Source organism: Ochotona curzoniae, unplaced genomic scaffold (genome assembly GCF_017591425.1).
Source record: "Ochotona curzoniae isolate NIBS_2020 unplaced genomic scaffold, NIBS_Ocur_1.0 contig_2688, whole genome shotgun sequence".
In the NCBI taxonomy this organism is placed as follows: domain Eukaryota; kingdom Metazoa; phylum Chordata; class Mammalia; order Lagomorpha; family Ochotonidae; genus Ochotona; species Ochotona curzoniae.
In genome coordinates, this window is record NW_024465553.1 from 8,270,106 (window position 1) to 8,285,197 (window position 15,092).

The 15,092-nt window shown below is 47.5% G+C and overlaps 1 protein-coding gene across 2 annotated transcripts in view; it reads left to right on the forward strand.

The window, feature by feature from the left end:
• Positions 1-15,092, forward strand: part of FOXN3 (forkhead box N3) — a 333,022-nt gene that overhangs the window by 25,163 nt on the left and 292,767 nt on the right. The window lies entirely within an intron of this gene.

Sequence of the window (15,092 nt, forward strand, 5' to 3'; positions counted from 1 at the left end):
TTTGATTTGCTTTTGGTTGCTACGTCCCTGCCTTCATGTGGCTGCCCCTACCTAAACATGTTATTTAATTTGTGGCGTGTGTCTTGCAACTCGCTCATCTCTGAGGACATGCTGAGGAGTTACACATTAGACACCTGACACCCTTTACTGGATGTGTGCGATCACGTTTGACCGAGTACCAGGCTGGAAGTTTGCTAGCTCCTGGGAACGAGGGGGCCCGTTTGTCGGCTCAGCACTTACTCAGAGGAGTGCTGGCTGTGCCCACGCGTCCTGAAAGCCTTCCGTTTGCCTTGTATCTAGCCAAGCCCTATTTCATGAAGACATTGGTCCTGGGACGTGTTTCCGCTCTGTGTTAAGTCATCTGTGTTGATACTTACCCAGCAGCAGAGGACGGCTTCATGCCAGCTGCTGGCTATGAGTTTCGTCCCAACCAATCCGCTACCCAGCAGCGCACACACACTTGGTTGTGCGGGGCAGGTTCAGAGGGTTGCTGGTGGTCGGGCCTGTTCCTGAACTTCACCTGACCCTTAGGGAGCTCCGTTCCATTTTTTTTTTCCTTTTTAAACCTGTTTATTTGAAAGCCTACATGACAGAGAAATAGAGTTTCCAGGCACTCCTTTATTCTCTAAACGTCCGTTTCAGTAGAGGACGTACCATGATGGGGTCAGAGCGAACGAACGCTGAGAACTCAGGATACAGTTTGAGTCGCCCCCACGCTGGGGCGACAGCTCCTCGAGCCATCACTGCTAACTCCCAGAACGTGCGCTAACAGGAAGCTGACGTCAGGAGCCGGAACTGGGAAGCCAATGCTAGGACTACTGTTTGGGATGCAAACATATTTATGAGCTAAATACCCATTCCCAGAGGGCTCTTTTAAAAAATTTTTTTCTTTAGTTTTTTGAAAGGCAGAGTTACAGAAAGAAGAGAGACAGAGAGAGGTCTTGTATGCATTGGTCCACTCTGCAGATGGCTGCACTGGCCACTGCTGGGCCTGAATGGAGCCAGAAGCCTGAGCATTTGGACCATCTTCCAGTCCTTCCCAGGTGTGTCAGCAGGGAGCGCAATCAGAAGTGGAGCGGCCAGAACACTAATGGCCCATTTGGGATGCTGGGGACTGCTGGTGGCAGCTTAACCCCCCGTGGTACAACACAACACATATATTTTGGCATAAATAAATAAATAACCCATTCTTAATTATTTTTTTAGAATACCTGTCTTCCATAGTTTATGAAATCCTCTCTTACACACGGTGAGCTGTTGCCAGAGAACCCAGGAGCAAACGCGGCACTCGCAGCTGGCCGTGAGCGGCTCACGCGGCGCCCGCTCCTGACCGTGACTGGCTCACACGCTGCTCCCCTCAGAGCGCCAATTTGAACGCTTACAACCCAAGGCTGTGTCTTCACCAGAGCAGATACAGGCTGGTTGCCCCCGAGCCTGCGCCGTGGCGGGGTGGTGGGCGATGCCAGCATCTGGCCTGGGGCCCGGGCAGCCGTGTATCCGCATTTTTGTTTGCCCTTCTTGCCCTTGGGTAAGGAACTCTAAGTGACATGAGCAAACAGAATGAGGGTTTCTTTTTTGTTTGTTTGTTTTTTAAGATTGATTTGTTATTTTTATTGGAAAGTCACATACACAGAGAAGAGGAGAGACAGAGAGGAAGAACTTCCGTCTGCTAATTCTCTCCCCAAGTGGCCGCAATGGCCGGAGCTGTGCTGAGCCCAAGCCAGAAGCCTGGAACCTCTTCTGGGACTCCCACGTGGATGTAGAATCCCAAGACTTTGGGCCGTCCTCGACTGCCCTCCCAGGCTACAAGCAGGGAGCTGGATGGGAAGTGGGACAGCCAGGAGTAAAACTGGTGCCCATATTGGATCCTGGAGAGTGCAAGATGAGAACTTTAGCCACTAGGCTATTGCGCTGGGCCCTTGGATTCCTGTTGGTCCATCTCTTTCATGGTGATAGCGCACACTTTCTGAATCCCGATCAGGAGAAGTTACAATCAGGCCGTGTAGTTGCTTATTTCTGAAGGAGTATACAATTTACAATAGCCTCAGGCTAATCCCTTTTAAGCATCCTATACCGCTTCATCTTCCGACACTGGTTCTGTGATCAGAAATCTGAATCCTTCATGGGGGCCGTGAGGAGCTTGCCCTCGTGCCAGGTGCTCCGGGAGCGCTCTCTGATTCCCTCCTGGCCTCAGCTTTTTCCATCTGATAGCTGCTATCGTCTCTTTTGTTGCCACCTGCCTTTTCATTTTTGGCTGTTTCTCCTGCATGTCTAAAGTCTGCATTCATTTATTCCGTCATACATCCCTCACACAGTAGTTACTTGAAAAGTTTTTGGTTTACTTCTTTCCATTTTTATTTGAAAGGTGGGGAGACTGTAGGCATTTTGCATCTATCTGCTGGTTTATTCCCCAAATACCGACAGCAGTCAGGGTGGGATTGGGCTGAAGCCAGGAGCCCACAACTTCATTGGAGTCTCCCATGTGGGTGGGGAGAGCTGTCACCTGCTGCTTCCCTAACACATCGGACGAGAAGAGGAGCAGCCCAACTTTAACCAGGCACTCGCACATGAGATGTGGACAATACTTAAAAGCTCTCTCTCTCTCTCTCTCTCTTTTTTAAGCAAACAAGTGAAAAGGGTAGAAAGTTAGGAATGGCAGAAGGGAGAATGTTGTGCCTGCGCTGTTGAGAAACGTCGCAGTGGACTCAAGGAAGGGTGAGGGTTGTGTAGACCCTTGCTGCGGGTTGACGAATAAGCAGAGCTGGGATAGGGAAGTGCGTAGGCGAATGCGATGAGGTTTTGCTTTTCTCTCTGAGAGCCCATCTGCTGCTACATTCCGCAAGTGCCCACACGGAGCAGGTCGGGGGCAGGGTCAAAGCCAAGGGCTGCGGACACTCTCCAGGGCTCCCGTGTACGCAGCCAGCACTCAGTTGCTTGAGTTTCCACCTGCTGGACCCCAGCGTTTGCATTACAGGAAGCTGGAATTGGAGCTGGAGCCAGGACTCAGACACAGGTATTCGGCTTGGGAATGCAGCAACCTGACTAGAAACTGAGCTGGCAAGTCAGATGCCTGGCTTGATTCTTTTTTTTTTTTTTAACATTTATTTTATTTTTATTGGATTTACAAAGATAAAGAGATACAGAGAGAAAGATCTTCTGTCCACTGGTTCACTCCCCAAGTAGCTGCAGCTGCCAGATCTGAACTGATCTGAAGTCAGGAGCTTCCTCCAGCCCTTCCACAGGGGTGCAGGGTCCCAAGCTTTGGGCCGTCCTCTGCTGCTTTCCCAGACCACACGCAGAGAGCTGGGTGGGAACTGGAGCAGCTGGGACACAAACCAGCACCCATATAGAATCCAGGCACGTGCAAAACAAGGATTAGCCACTGAGCCAGCGCGCTGAGCCCCTGGCTTGATTCTGAAGGTATTTAAAGCAGGAGTAGCAACCCAAACACAAGTGAAGGGAAAGCGTGAGGTCTGAGCAAAGAGGCTCGAGTTTGATGGAAAGAATACTGGGGAAAGTGTGTGGAAAGTGTGGTTGACCAATTAAAAGAAAGGGCGGGGAACAAAGTAAACGAATACTTCCCCAGAGGAATGTATGGACAGCAAATAAATAGATGAAAACCTGCTCACTGTCATAAGTCATTAAGGAAATTAAATTAAATCTATAATGTAATATCATATCACCTATTAGCATGGATACAATTGAAAAAAATTGACTGTAATGAGTGTTGGCAAGTATGCAAAAAGGGGAAACTTGCATACATTTTGAGTGACAATGTAAGATGGTCTAACCAATTTGAAACCAGTTTGATAATTGCTTCCAGAGGTTTACTTTTTTTTTTTTTAAGATTTATTTATTTTTATTACAAAGTCAGATATACAGAGAGGAGGAGAGACAGAGAGGAAGATCTTCCGTCCGGTGATTCACTCCTCAAGTGCCTGCAACAGCCAGTGCTATGCCGATCCGAAGCCAGGAACCAGGAGCCTCCTCCAAGTCTCCCACACAGGTGCAAGGTGCCAAGGCTTTGGTCTGTCCTCGACTGCTTTCCCAGGCCACAAGCAGGGAGCTGGAAGGGAAGTGGAGCTGCCGGGATTAGAACCAATGCCCATATGGGATCCTGGCATGTTCAAGGTGAGGACTTTAGCCACTAGGCCACGCCACCGGGCCCCAAAGGTTTACTTTTTAATTATACCTCTATCATGTAATCTAGCCAAGAATTCGCAACTAATAGAAAGGAGACCATACATTTACACAAATATGTAAAAAGATGCATATATTTGTTTCAAATAAGTTCAAACTGAAAATATTTATCAGCAGCCGAATAGAAAAAGTGATTGTGATATCTTTGTATGGTGGGACTTTATTAAACTTATTGATTCCCACCACAACATGGAAGAATCTCAAAATAATTTATTGGATAAAAGACAGGAAAAGAACATATAGTATGTGATCCCACCTATCTGCAATTCTAGAAAATAAAAAGTGACCTGTGAGGCCTGAACCCAGCTGAAGGAGAGCCTGCGATGGCACGCTGAGGGGTTTAGCGTACACCTGTGTGCATTCCACAAATGTATGTATCTGTTAAAACTCACCAAGCCGTACTCTTTCAATGTACCAGTTATGTCCCAGTAAAACTGCTTAAAGAGATGAGGTTGGCGTCAGCTCATCTAAAGACTTCACTGACACGCTAATATGTTAAATTCTCTATGAAACTGCGTGTTTATTGAGACGTCAGGAGCAAGGAGCATCATTCAGGTCTCCCATATGGGTGCAGGGTTCCGAGGGCTTGGTCTATCTTCTGCTGCTTTCCCAGGTCTTGAGCAGGGAGCTGGATTGGAAGTGGAGCAGCTGGGACACAAACCAGCCAGTGTCACAGGCGGAAACGAGCTGTAGTGCAGGCTTTAGACACACTTTTTTTTTTTAAATACTGTCTGCTGATTACATACCAGATGCTCTGTGTGACCATTAATGGAGATGGAATGTGAAAGAAAGGACAGGGGACTAAATGATGAGCTTTAGAATTTGGGATGATTTCGTTATTCAAGTGGAGATGCTCAGCAGACAGCTGAAAATCTGGACACGGGCTTGGGAAGCGAGCAAGGATGGAGGACGCGATGTAAACCGGTCCCACCGAGAGAGGACTGTTGCAGCTATGAGGTTCCTTACGATTGTTTAAAGAGGGCGAGAAGGGGGGGCGTGATACTTGATGGACACATTCGTGTGTGTTTTATTCTCAGAGTGATAGCAGATCTCACGGAATTGGTTTTTTTTCTCCCTTTCCAAGGAAACAGTGAAATGTTTGCGTTCTGCATCTGGACCCCGTTGCCACTGACTTGCTGTAACTCCTTGGGGTCCTGAGTGTCTGCCGGCGCTCAGACGTTTGCTAGGGAACTAGGTAAAAATCAAGGATGGAGGTGAGGCAGGTGCTGGGAACAGATTCCTCAGGGCTCATTATTAAGGATGTGCTGTTGTGCCTTTGGGACCTTGGGAGGTGGACTGGGAGATTAAGGAGAGCCTCCTGAAGCATCCCACAACGTGCCACTCCAAACTTAAAACCAAACTGGCCTCCAGAATCATCACCAACATCTCCTGGGACCTGCTTGGTCTGGAACGAAGAGGGCAAGTACAGACCAGGGCTGGGGGGAGTTGTAAATGGCCCTGAAGACTTGAGACCACAGTTCCCTGTTCTCCAGGCACCAGGTGAGCCCCTAGGATGTTCTCCTGACCTTAGAAATGGGGAGAGGCTCCTGCAATCCTAATGGAAATATAGTTTTCATTAAGTAAGGCTTTGGAATCCAGATTGAATTTTATCTACCAGAGATAAAGCACTATCATGTCCCTTGTTCTCAACTTGCACCAGTTACGGAGCAGGTGTATTCCCACTAGCAAAAAGGCCAGGTGAAGTTTCTTAGAGAACACGTGTGAGGGGAAGGGTGTCTTGACTCTGGAAGGAACTCAGGCTGTCAGGTCTTAGACTAAGTAACCATGGAGATGGAGTTTGGTGTCTCTGTGATTCCTGACCCTGGAGGTGTTACTTCCAGAACCTTCAGGATGACGCTGCAGAACTTTCAGAGGTTTTCTAGTAAAGGGAGGTGTCTAGGTGACTGGAAAGAAATAAAAGCCTACTCTTATAATATTGCTTTATTATTTTTTAAAGATTTAGTTATGTGAAAGGGGGAGTTAGGAGAGAGGGTTAGAGAAAGAGAGATCGGTCTTTGATCTGCTAGTTGTCCCCAAGTGGCCATAGCAGGCAGGCTTGGGCCAGGCAGAAACCAGGAGCCTGAAACTTCACATGAACTGCAAGGGCCCAAGCACGTGGGCCACCGTCTACTTTCCCAGGCACATAAAATGAAAGTGGTGCAGCTGGGAACTCCTACTGGCTTTCACATGCAACGTTAGCATCTCAGGCATCGGCTTAACCCACTGCGTCACATTGCCGTCCTCTCCCCTGGACCCCTTGGCCTTTATAATTTTATTTAGGGAAAAGCATCATGGATTTCCAACATGGTTGTGTTTGACATCCGTCAATGAAAAAGGAAGACTCAAAGAGAAGTGTGATAGGTGGAATGCAAGGTGTAGGACTCAGATGTGAAATGTGAACACCTGAACAAGATCATTATTCGCCTGGAAACTCCTCGCCTTCAGGCATCCCATCAGGCCCCGCGCCCTAGACCCTTGCAGGTTCTCTGCATAAATGCTCGTGTGGTCCTGCCTACTATTTTGGAGGGGCAAGGCAATACGTGTAGGTCCAGGAAAGTCTTAAGTCTTTCCCTGTGCAAGAGTTTGCTGCTTTGCTTGTTCAGCGAGCGGTTCTTCTCAATGATGAGAGTGGTTTCCCATGATTCTGTTCTGCTTGGGGAAGATCTTGGAGACTACAAATAAAAGACAAAGTAGTTCTTCCAGCGCCACTTGGCTAGAATCCAGCGCCTTGACTGTTGAGTGAAAATACCTGTTATTGCTCTAACTGCCATTTTTATGCTTCCTAAGTGGCCGGTCGGGAGGGGCTGGGGGAGAGAGAAAAGGAGCTGGGCTGGCGGGAGGTGGCTTCTCTGCAGAGCCAGAAGCGGAAGTACGGAGGCCGGCGGCAGACGTCTGATCTGAATTTTATATAGATAAGGGAAGGAAGGATTCACTACCCAGCAGATGGGCCGCACATCTAATTCTACAATCATTTGCTCTGACAGCCTCCTGGTCTGATGGTATTTCCATCTTAATTTACTTGCAACCTAATTTTTTTTGTACATAACAGCATTGCTGCGAAAGGTATAAATTTGCTAAAACTTAACAGATTCTTTCCTCATATGAGTTATATAATTATATATACATTTGATCTCAAAGGGCCCAGCCTAACAAACTCCCTTCACAGGAGCACCATTGGAAGGCCCATTCTCTCATTAATTTTATTTGACGCTTATGTCAACATTACATTCCTAGCCTAAAAGGAGAGATCACGTGAGTGCGCAGGGGTGTATTTTAAAGTGGAGTATTTGGTTTGGCAGTGAAAGGCAGCCAGCTAAGTCAGCTAAAGCCAATTTTTCTAAATTAGTCAATATAAAGTGATCTAAGCGCACTAAATTCAAATTGTTCTACAAAGTGCTAAGTGCCGGAGCACGTGGCTGTTTTGATATTTCTGATGTTTTTCCGATGGGGCTCCCAGAGCTGACTAAGATGGGTGTTTCTGGAAAGTGAACTTGGAAGCTCTCAGAGGTGTAAAAAGCAGGCAGAACAGTAATTGCATATGAAGTCAAAACTGGAATTTGCTTCTGGGACAGCATGTGCAGAACTCCAAAGCCCAGTTCTTCTCCCAGCTTTGGTGTGGTTTGCCTGGTTCCACTGCAGGCAGTTTTACACTCGTTGGAAGGGAGAGGGGTGGCTGTGTGCCCATGCCTCCTGAGCCATGTTCTTTTCCTGTTCACTTGATCACTTGACCGTGATTTAGCCAGAGGCTTGCAAAGTAGACAGAAGCCTAATCTGAGCTGACTGACCCTAAATGAGAAATGATTGTGGGAGAGGCAAGTGTGGATCCAACCCTTCAGATCCTCACATCGGAATCATTGGTTTGAGTCTTGGCTCCGCTTCTGATTCTAGGTTCCTGGGAAGCAGCGGATGATACCCCAAAGGGTCGGGAGCTCTGGCTTAGGGTTGTAGGTTGAATTGCACATCAGTAGGTGCACGAGAGAGAAGAAAACTTGTCCCGAAGCAGCATCCAGTGGACCAAGCATGGCAGTTCCTTCTGGCTCCAGAATGCTGACTTGGGCATTCCTGGTGGTTTGTGCTCTGGAGTTGTGCTTTGTGTTCGGCTGTAATGATGAGTTGCAAACTGAGCTTTTGTTTGCAGAGAATTCCCCAGCCCTGGGGAGGACCTGCCTTTGGTAAAACTGGGGCATGGGTGGTTTGTCTGCCCAGTCTGTCATTTGCCTCTCCCAGCATTTAGCCTTGTTCTCCACTGCCTCTCACTGTAGCCAGGGCTTTCTGACCCAAAACAAGCACTCAGGCGCCCTTAGTGGCGTCTTCATCCTGAACTTGGAGGGCCCACTGTTCGTCACTGATTGACCCTGGAAGCTGGCCAGAAGGCAAGGTCCTTTTCAGGTCATCTCCAGGGTGGCTTTGGTCTGACTTTCTGGAGTCAGTGTCTTTTGAGGATCCCTCTTTCTGGGCGGATTCAGTGATAAGGACCTTATCACAGAAGGGGACAGACCATTGTGGTCTATGAAGAGGAAGCTTTGAGACTGGGCTGGCTTCACCAGTATCAGCTCAAACAGGCAGCCTGTCCTCCCCACCTCCTTTTGCCGTACAGGACTTGGTCATTTTTCTTATGTGCTTGATCTCAGGTGGTTACATTTCTGCAGGCCTCGTTAGGTATGTCTGTGTACAGGGTAAGCTGGGGGAACAGCAGCACACTGCCTTGTTGCAGGATCCCGGGTGCTCAGTCCCCATGAAGGTACGATGAGCAGTAGGGTGAAGAGATTCATGATTTTGTAGCCATAAAGGCAAATCTGGATCTTCTAGGGAAGATCATTAAAGGGCTGAAAGAGGCTGGGAGGCCTAGGGCTACTGATGCTAAGCCCAGGAAGCAGAAGAGCCAAGCCTTTGCCTGTTAGCCCAGTCTTTTCTAGTTCTGGCCACTGCCTATAAGATCATTAATGATCATCTCCCGTCAAGGCGCTGGTGCAGGGATGGAAAATGAAAAATGGTTGGAAATCCCTCCTCAAAAGCAGCTGAGCTACAGCTGTGGTATGGTGGGTTAAGCTGCTACTTGTGATGCATCCCAGCTGCTCTGCTTCTGATCCAGCTCCTTGCTAATGTGCTTGGAAAGACAGCAGAGGCTGGCTCACGTACTTGGAACACCGGGTAGAATTCCTGGCATGTGCCTTTGGCTTGGTGCAGCCCTGGCTATTGCACCATTTGAGGAAGTAAGCCAGTGCATAGAAAATTCTTTCTCTCTCTCCTCCCGCTCTGTCACTCTACTTTCAAATATATAAATACATTTCTATTTTTTTAAATGTCTCTTATAAACAGCTGATGACCAAAAAAATTAGCCTTAGAAAATATAAAAAAGCTGTTTTCTAGCACCCTAACTAAACCTTCGTCTGCTAAAGGGTCCCTTTGAGATGATGATGTCACATCTTAGGGCCATCATTTGGATAGGCCAGGTGACGACTGGCACGCAACTCCCTCCAACTCCCAGTTTGCTTGTCCGTGTATTAGTTCACCGTCCGTTGCTGTAACTGAAATACCCAGAGGAGTGGCTTGGGAAGAGGGCAGTTCTTTCAGCTCACATTGTGGAGGTTCAGAGTCACAGAGCAGCAGACCCCATGAGTCAGGTGTCTGGTGGAGACCGGCCAGCAGGTTGGGATGGAGGGGCCGTCATCTGCTGAGTCAGGAAGCAGAGGGAGACACAGGAGACAGCTTCTGCTTATGTAAACAACCCAGTTACCCGAAGTCCCCCTCTTGGGCTTACATCCTGAAGTCCTTCAGTAGATGAAGTCTCCACCCTCAGTCTATCAGTCCGTTAACTATTATTATTATTATTTTAAGGATTTATTTCTTTTTATTGCAAAGTCAGATATATAGAGAGGAGGAGAAACAGAGAGGAAGATCTTCTGTTCACTGATTCACTCCCCAAGTGGCTATAACTGCTGGAGCTGAGCCAATCCAAAGCCAGGAGCCAAGAATTTCTTCTTCCGGGTCTCCCATGCAAGTACAGGGTCCAAAGGCCTGCAGGCTGTCCTCGACTGCTTTCCCAAGCCACTAGCAGGGAGCTGGGTGGGAAGTAGGGCCACTGGGAAATGAATCAGCACCCCTATGAGATCCCAGCGCATGCAAGGCGAGGACTTGAGCCACTAGGCTACCACACTGGGCCCTATTTTTATTATTCTTAAATTTCAACATTGATTACAGATGTGAGGGGTTGCAGACACATGTGGGTCTCTGAAACCATTGAATGTCAGCACAAGGCTTTGGGGTTTAGACATTGGCGTGAATTTAGGGAGCCAAATTCTGTCCAAAGCATGCCATCCCCTCAGTGTTTCCCAGGAGGAACACTATTAAGAACATTTCATTCTTCTCTGCCATCTCTTTGCCAGCCACCAAATGTTTACCCAGCAGGCCTTGCCACCCCGAAGGGAGACCCAAAACCTTGTTAGGAAAGTGTCTACGGCACACTTCATTGGTCCTTGCTGGAGCTGAGCTTCTACTTACTTACTTACTTACTTTATTTACTTATTTAAGATTTATTTTGCTTGAAGATCAGAATTAAAGAGAGAGAGGGAAAGACAGAAAGAGAGATCTCCAACCAATGATTCACTCCCCAGATGGCTGCTATGGCCAGAGCTGAGCCAGTCCAAAGCCAGGAGCTTCTTCTGGGTCTCCCACATTGACAGAGGGTCCCAAGGCTTTGGGCTGTTCTAGAACTTCTTTCCCAGGCCATAAGCAGGGAACTGGAAAGGAAGTGGAGCAGCTGGGATACAAACTGGTGCGTGTATGGAATCCCAGCATTTGCAAAGTAAGGATTTTAACCATTAGCCTACCACACGGGGCCCTAAACTTGTGCTTTTAACTCCATTGTTTAAAAAAAACCTTCCTTTTCAAAAAGACATGTGCGTTGGGAAGCCTTATTCCTGATACCACCTTCCCCGGGGCTGACACTTGCAACCGGAAACTGAGGGGGAAGTCTGCTTTGAAGCATCCTGGATGATGGAGACTGCAAGGGAGAGGCTGAGAGCAGCAATGACAGCAGGCATCGTAGATATACTTCCCTGTCTCCTATTTCCGTGAAACAAGACTCTCCTTAGCTCCTCAGTGGCATTCCTTAGTCAATTCGCCCCGTCCTCCTGCAGCCTTCAGGCCCCACAGGTGCAACGTGAAGGGGCCTCTTCTTGCCTCCAGTTCTTACGCACGCAGCACATGGTGGGGCTCTGGGCCAGGATCTGGGTAATGTCTGGGTAGGCTTTCTTCTCCAGTGCCTTTTGGGAATTGCTGTGGATTGGTTGTGCAGAGGGAGGGCCTAGTCTCTTTCAATAGTGTGTTCAGGAAGCAATGGGCCCACGAGTCCTCCAAGTGCAGCTTTATTGGCCTTCGGCTTCTTGCAATATGGTTTTAATATACTGTATGCACCGTATCTGAACAAATCAGTAGGTGTGTCTTAAAATTAAATATTTGCTAAGGGTTAGGCCTGTCTCGCATTCAATTACTGATAACAAACTTTACACTGTCTGAGGCTTGATGACATATGATTTTTGAGTGACCTGCCGTTTATTAGCCCTTATCTGCCCATGAAATCCATTTCCAATTCAGACCATATCTGCTAGGGTTGGCTTGCCAGAAATCCAGCCCCAGGTTGCTCCTGATTTAGTGAAACCTTTCCCTGAGGTGGCCGATCTAATCAGGGGCTGCCCATCACTTTGTGCTTCTCGTTTTCTTTGGCAGGACCAACAAACAGGAAGTGCATCTGGGGGTCACTCAGTTGCCTGAGGTCACCCAATCCCTGTCCCCTCTTCCTCTGAACCCTCCCTCTTCCCCTTGTGCCCCCCAAACCAGAGCCCTGCTGTGGGGTCTGCACAGAAAGACACGTGTGCTCCTTGGTGGTCAGACTCCAGCTCTGCCACCAGCTCTCAGGAGCCTGTGCAATGACCAATTAAAACTCATTTGCGTGGCAGGGACAGTTCCCAGGCCCCAGGGGCCTCTTGGGCTCCCCCTCCCACCTGGCTTCTCTGTGGACAGGTGCATGCTTCCGGCCACCGCGAGGACCAGCTGGCAGGAGGACTCTAACTTGTCATCACAGAAATAAAATTTGTCACCTCTGTGTTCCTAACCTCTGTTCTTTGATGTTTAACCAGTGCTCTGAATCTTTATAAACATGTCAGGGTTTCTATTTTTATTTCTTAATTAATTCCGAAAAGGAGCAGGAGACATTGCTAATGACAGCAAAGGAAAAGGGCAGGTAGAACAGACTGGCTTTTGTCGTTTAGTTGGACGAGACAGTTGAATGAATGAGGGATGTCCGAGTATCTGAGAAATGACTCAGCCTGCCAGTCTGGGTGATTGTTGGGCCTGAAATCAGCCAGAATTGATGAACACGTCTAACCCTATCCGCCACAACCACAAGCCATTCTTACTTTTAAGGATTAGTTTACTTTTATTTGAAAGGCAGAGAGAAAGAGACACAGAGAACAAGAAAGAAATCTTCCATCTACTGGTTTATTCCTAAAATGGCTGCAACAGCCAGAGCTGGGCTGATCCAAAGCTAGGAGTCAGGAGCTTCTTCTAGGTCTCCCACAAGGGTACCAGAGCTCAAGGACTTGAGCTGTTCTCTGCTGCTTTCCCAGACTCATAAACAGGGAGCTGGATCAGAACTGAAGTAGCTGGGACTTGAACAGGTTCCCATACGGGATGCTGGTACCACAGGCAGAGGCTTAGCCTACTACAGCTTTTGCCAGCCCCCTAGCCTTTCACATTCTATGGATGGTGGTAACATCATTTTCTCATTCACAGGAAAGCAAGGATTTCCACATATATTGATTTTTAACATAATTTATAATTTACTATTTTTAGCCCTTTTAAAACCACATTCTCTGAGGACATGAAACCTTATTTAACCTTTGTCATAATGATTACAGAATCATCTTTATAAACATCTAGAACTGTATACTTTAGTGATTCCAGAATGTTCACAACCTCCAGGGTGTAGTGTTTTAATTAAATGATCATTTCCTCCACTCCATTGTTACCAAGAAGACTGAAATAATAGCCATGGGATAATGGAAAAAATTCTAAACTTAGAGTCAAAACTCTAGTTCTAATTTAAGTTTAGGCATTAGTCAGCTATGTGCCCTCTCACACATCTCTTAACCTCTCTGAGTATATATTCGTTTATGAAAATGAGGATTGGACTCTAAGACTCTCAGGGTTACTCACAGTTCTGAAATTCTCTGTGATCAAGGACCGTGCTAGATGTCCTGAGGGCCTTTGAAGTTGGGATTATTTGTTTCTTTATGACGTGGCTGCAAATTGCTAACTTTGTGTTGGCTTTGAAGCTTTTTGCCTTCCACCAGTAGGCAACCCATATAGCCTGTGGGCCACATCCGACCCACCCCATTTCTACAAATAAAGTTTTATTGGCAGTTAGCCTAGCTCATTCATTTACATGTTGTCTGAGGTCACTTCAGATCCACCATGGCAGAGCTGAGTGGTTCTGGTAGAGATGAGGCAGTGTGCAATGCCTAAAATATTGACACTCTGATCCCTGTCTTTGCAGAAAATATTTGTCCACCTCCACTTAATTCTATTTCATTCTCAGTCCATCACTTCCATGACAATCACTTTCACTCCCACCAGGAACCACTTTCATTTATCCTGTCTATCCATGTAGAAGCTAAGAAGCCAGACCAACACGGCTATTTGGATTTAAGTTAGAAGTAAAGAGTCAGTTGGTCTTGAACACAAGTTTGAGGGGGTAATCTTGGAGTGAAGTGCTGATTGTGTGGGCCTTGAACTTATTTCCATCTCTGGGTTGTTCTGGAGATTTCACTGTTGAAAATGTTGCTGCACTTTGACGTTTTGAGAAACAGTGGCTTTTCTTTTGCTGGTAGTGGTTGTGGATTTCCTGTGATGTTCCTATGCTGCAGGTGGCATTACCAGCGTGGCTTGGAATCCCTTCCTTCCTTCCCCAAACTTGTTTCTTCATTTGATAATTAGGAAAGATTCTTTGCCCTGTAGGGTTGCTGCCAGGGATCCCACCCCTTTCTGAACCACACATCAGTTGCTCTCCTTTCCTCTTGGGTGGAGCAGTGACATCCTGTATCACAGTACAGGAAATGGGCCAGAAGTGATGAAGGGCAAGATCACTGTGCCTTCAATATGGCCATGTGACTCCATGTGACCAAGGGAGCATGCCTTGGCCAAGCTTCACCTCCGGCTCAGCTGTTGATCACGTCATGCTTGGAGTACTTCTTGGCTTTATTCTTTTGTGTAGCTCCCTGGGTGGTAAGGGAAAGGGACTAATATGATGGTCAAGAGAAGGCTGCAAACATGAATGAGTCCAGGTCCCAACAGCATCAAGTCCACTTCCTGTCGGTTACCAGCGGTGGCGCTGTTTATGGGTGCATGTGAAGCCATGTGTGTAAGGCTGATGTGTAATGGCTGCCTTCCACTCTGCTCTGAAAAGTCCTTTAAAAGCAGAAACTACATTTAATTTTAGCCACAAATCTCCATTGATTAGAACAATGTCTGGCTCCAACAAACATGCTTGAATTGATCTCTCATGACCAAGACTTTCTGGCGGCATGAAGGCTGGTGGGTTGTGTTAACTTGGGAGTCTAGCGAGACCTGCACAGCAGTCAGCCATGCTTATTGGCTGAACTGTACAGCACAGCCGCCTGACAGAGATGGACATAAAAGACAGGCAGGAGCTGAGGCTTAGGGGACCTGGAAGACTCATCCCATTGCTGCTTCTGATCATGTGACTTTCCCCTACCCACTTTCTCCCTCCCTCTCTCTCACACACACACACATACAAACACACACACCTTCCATTTGCTGGTTCATTTTCTAGATGACCATTGCAGTCAGCACTGGGCCAGGCTGAAACCAGG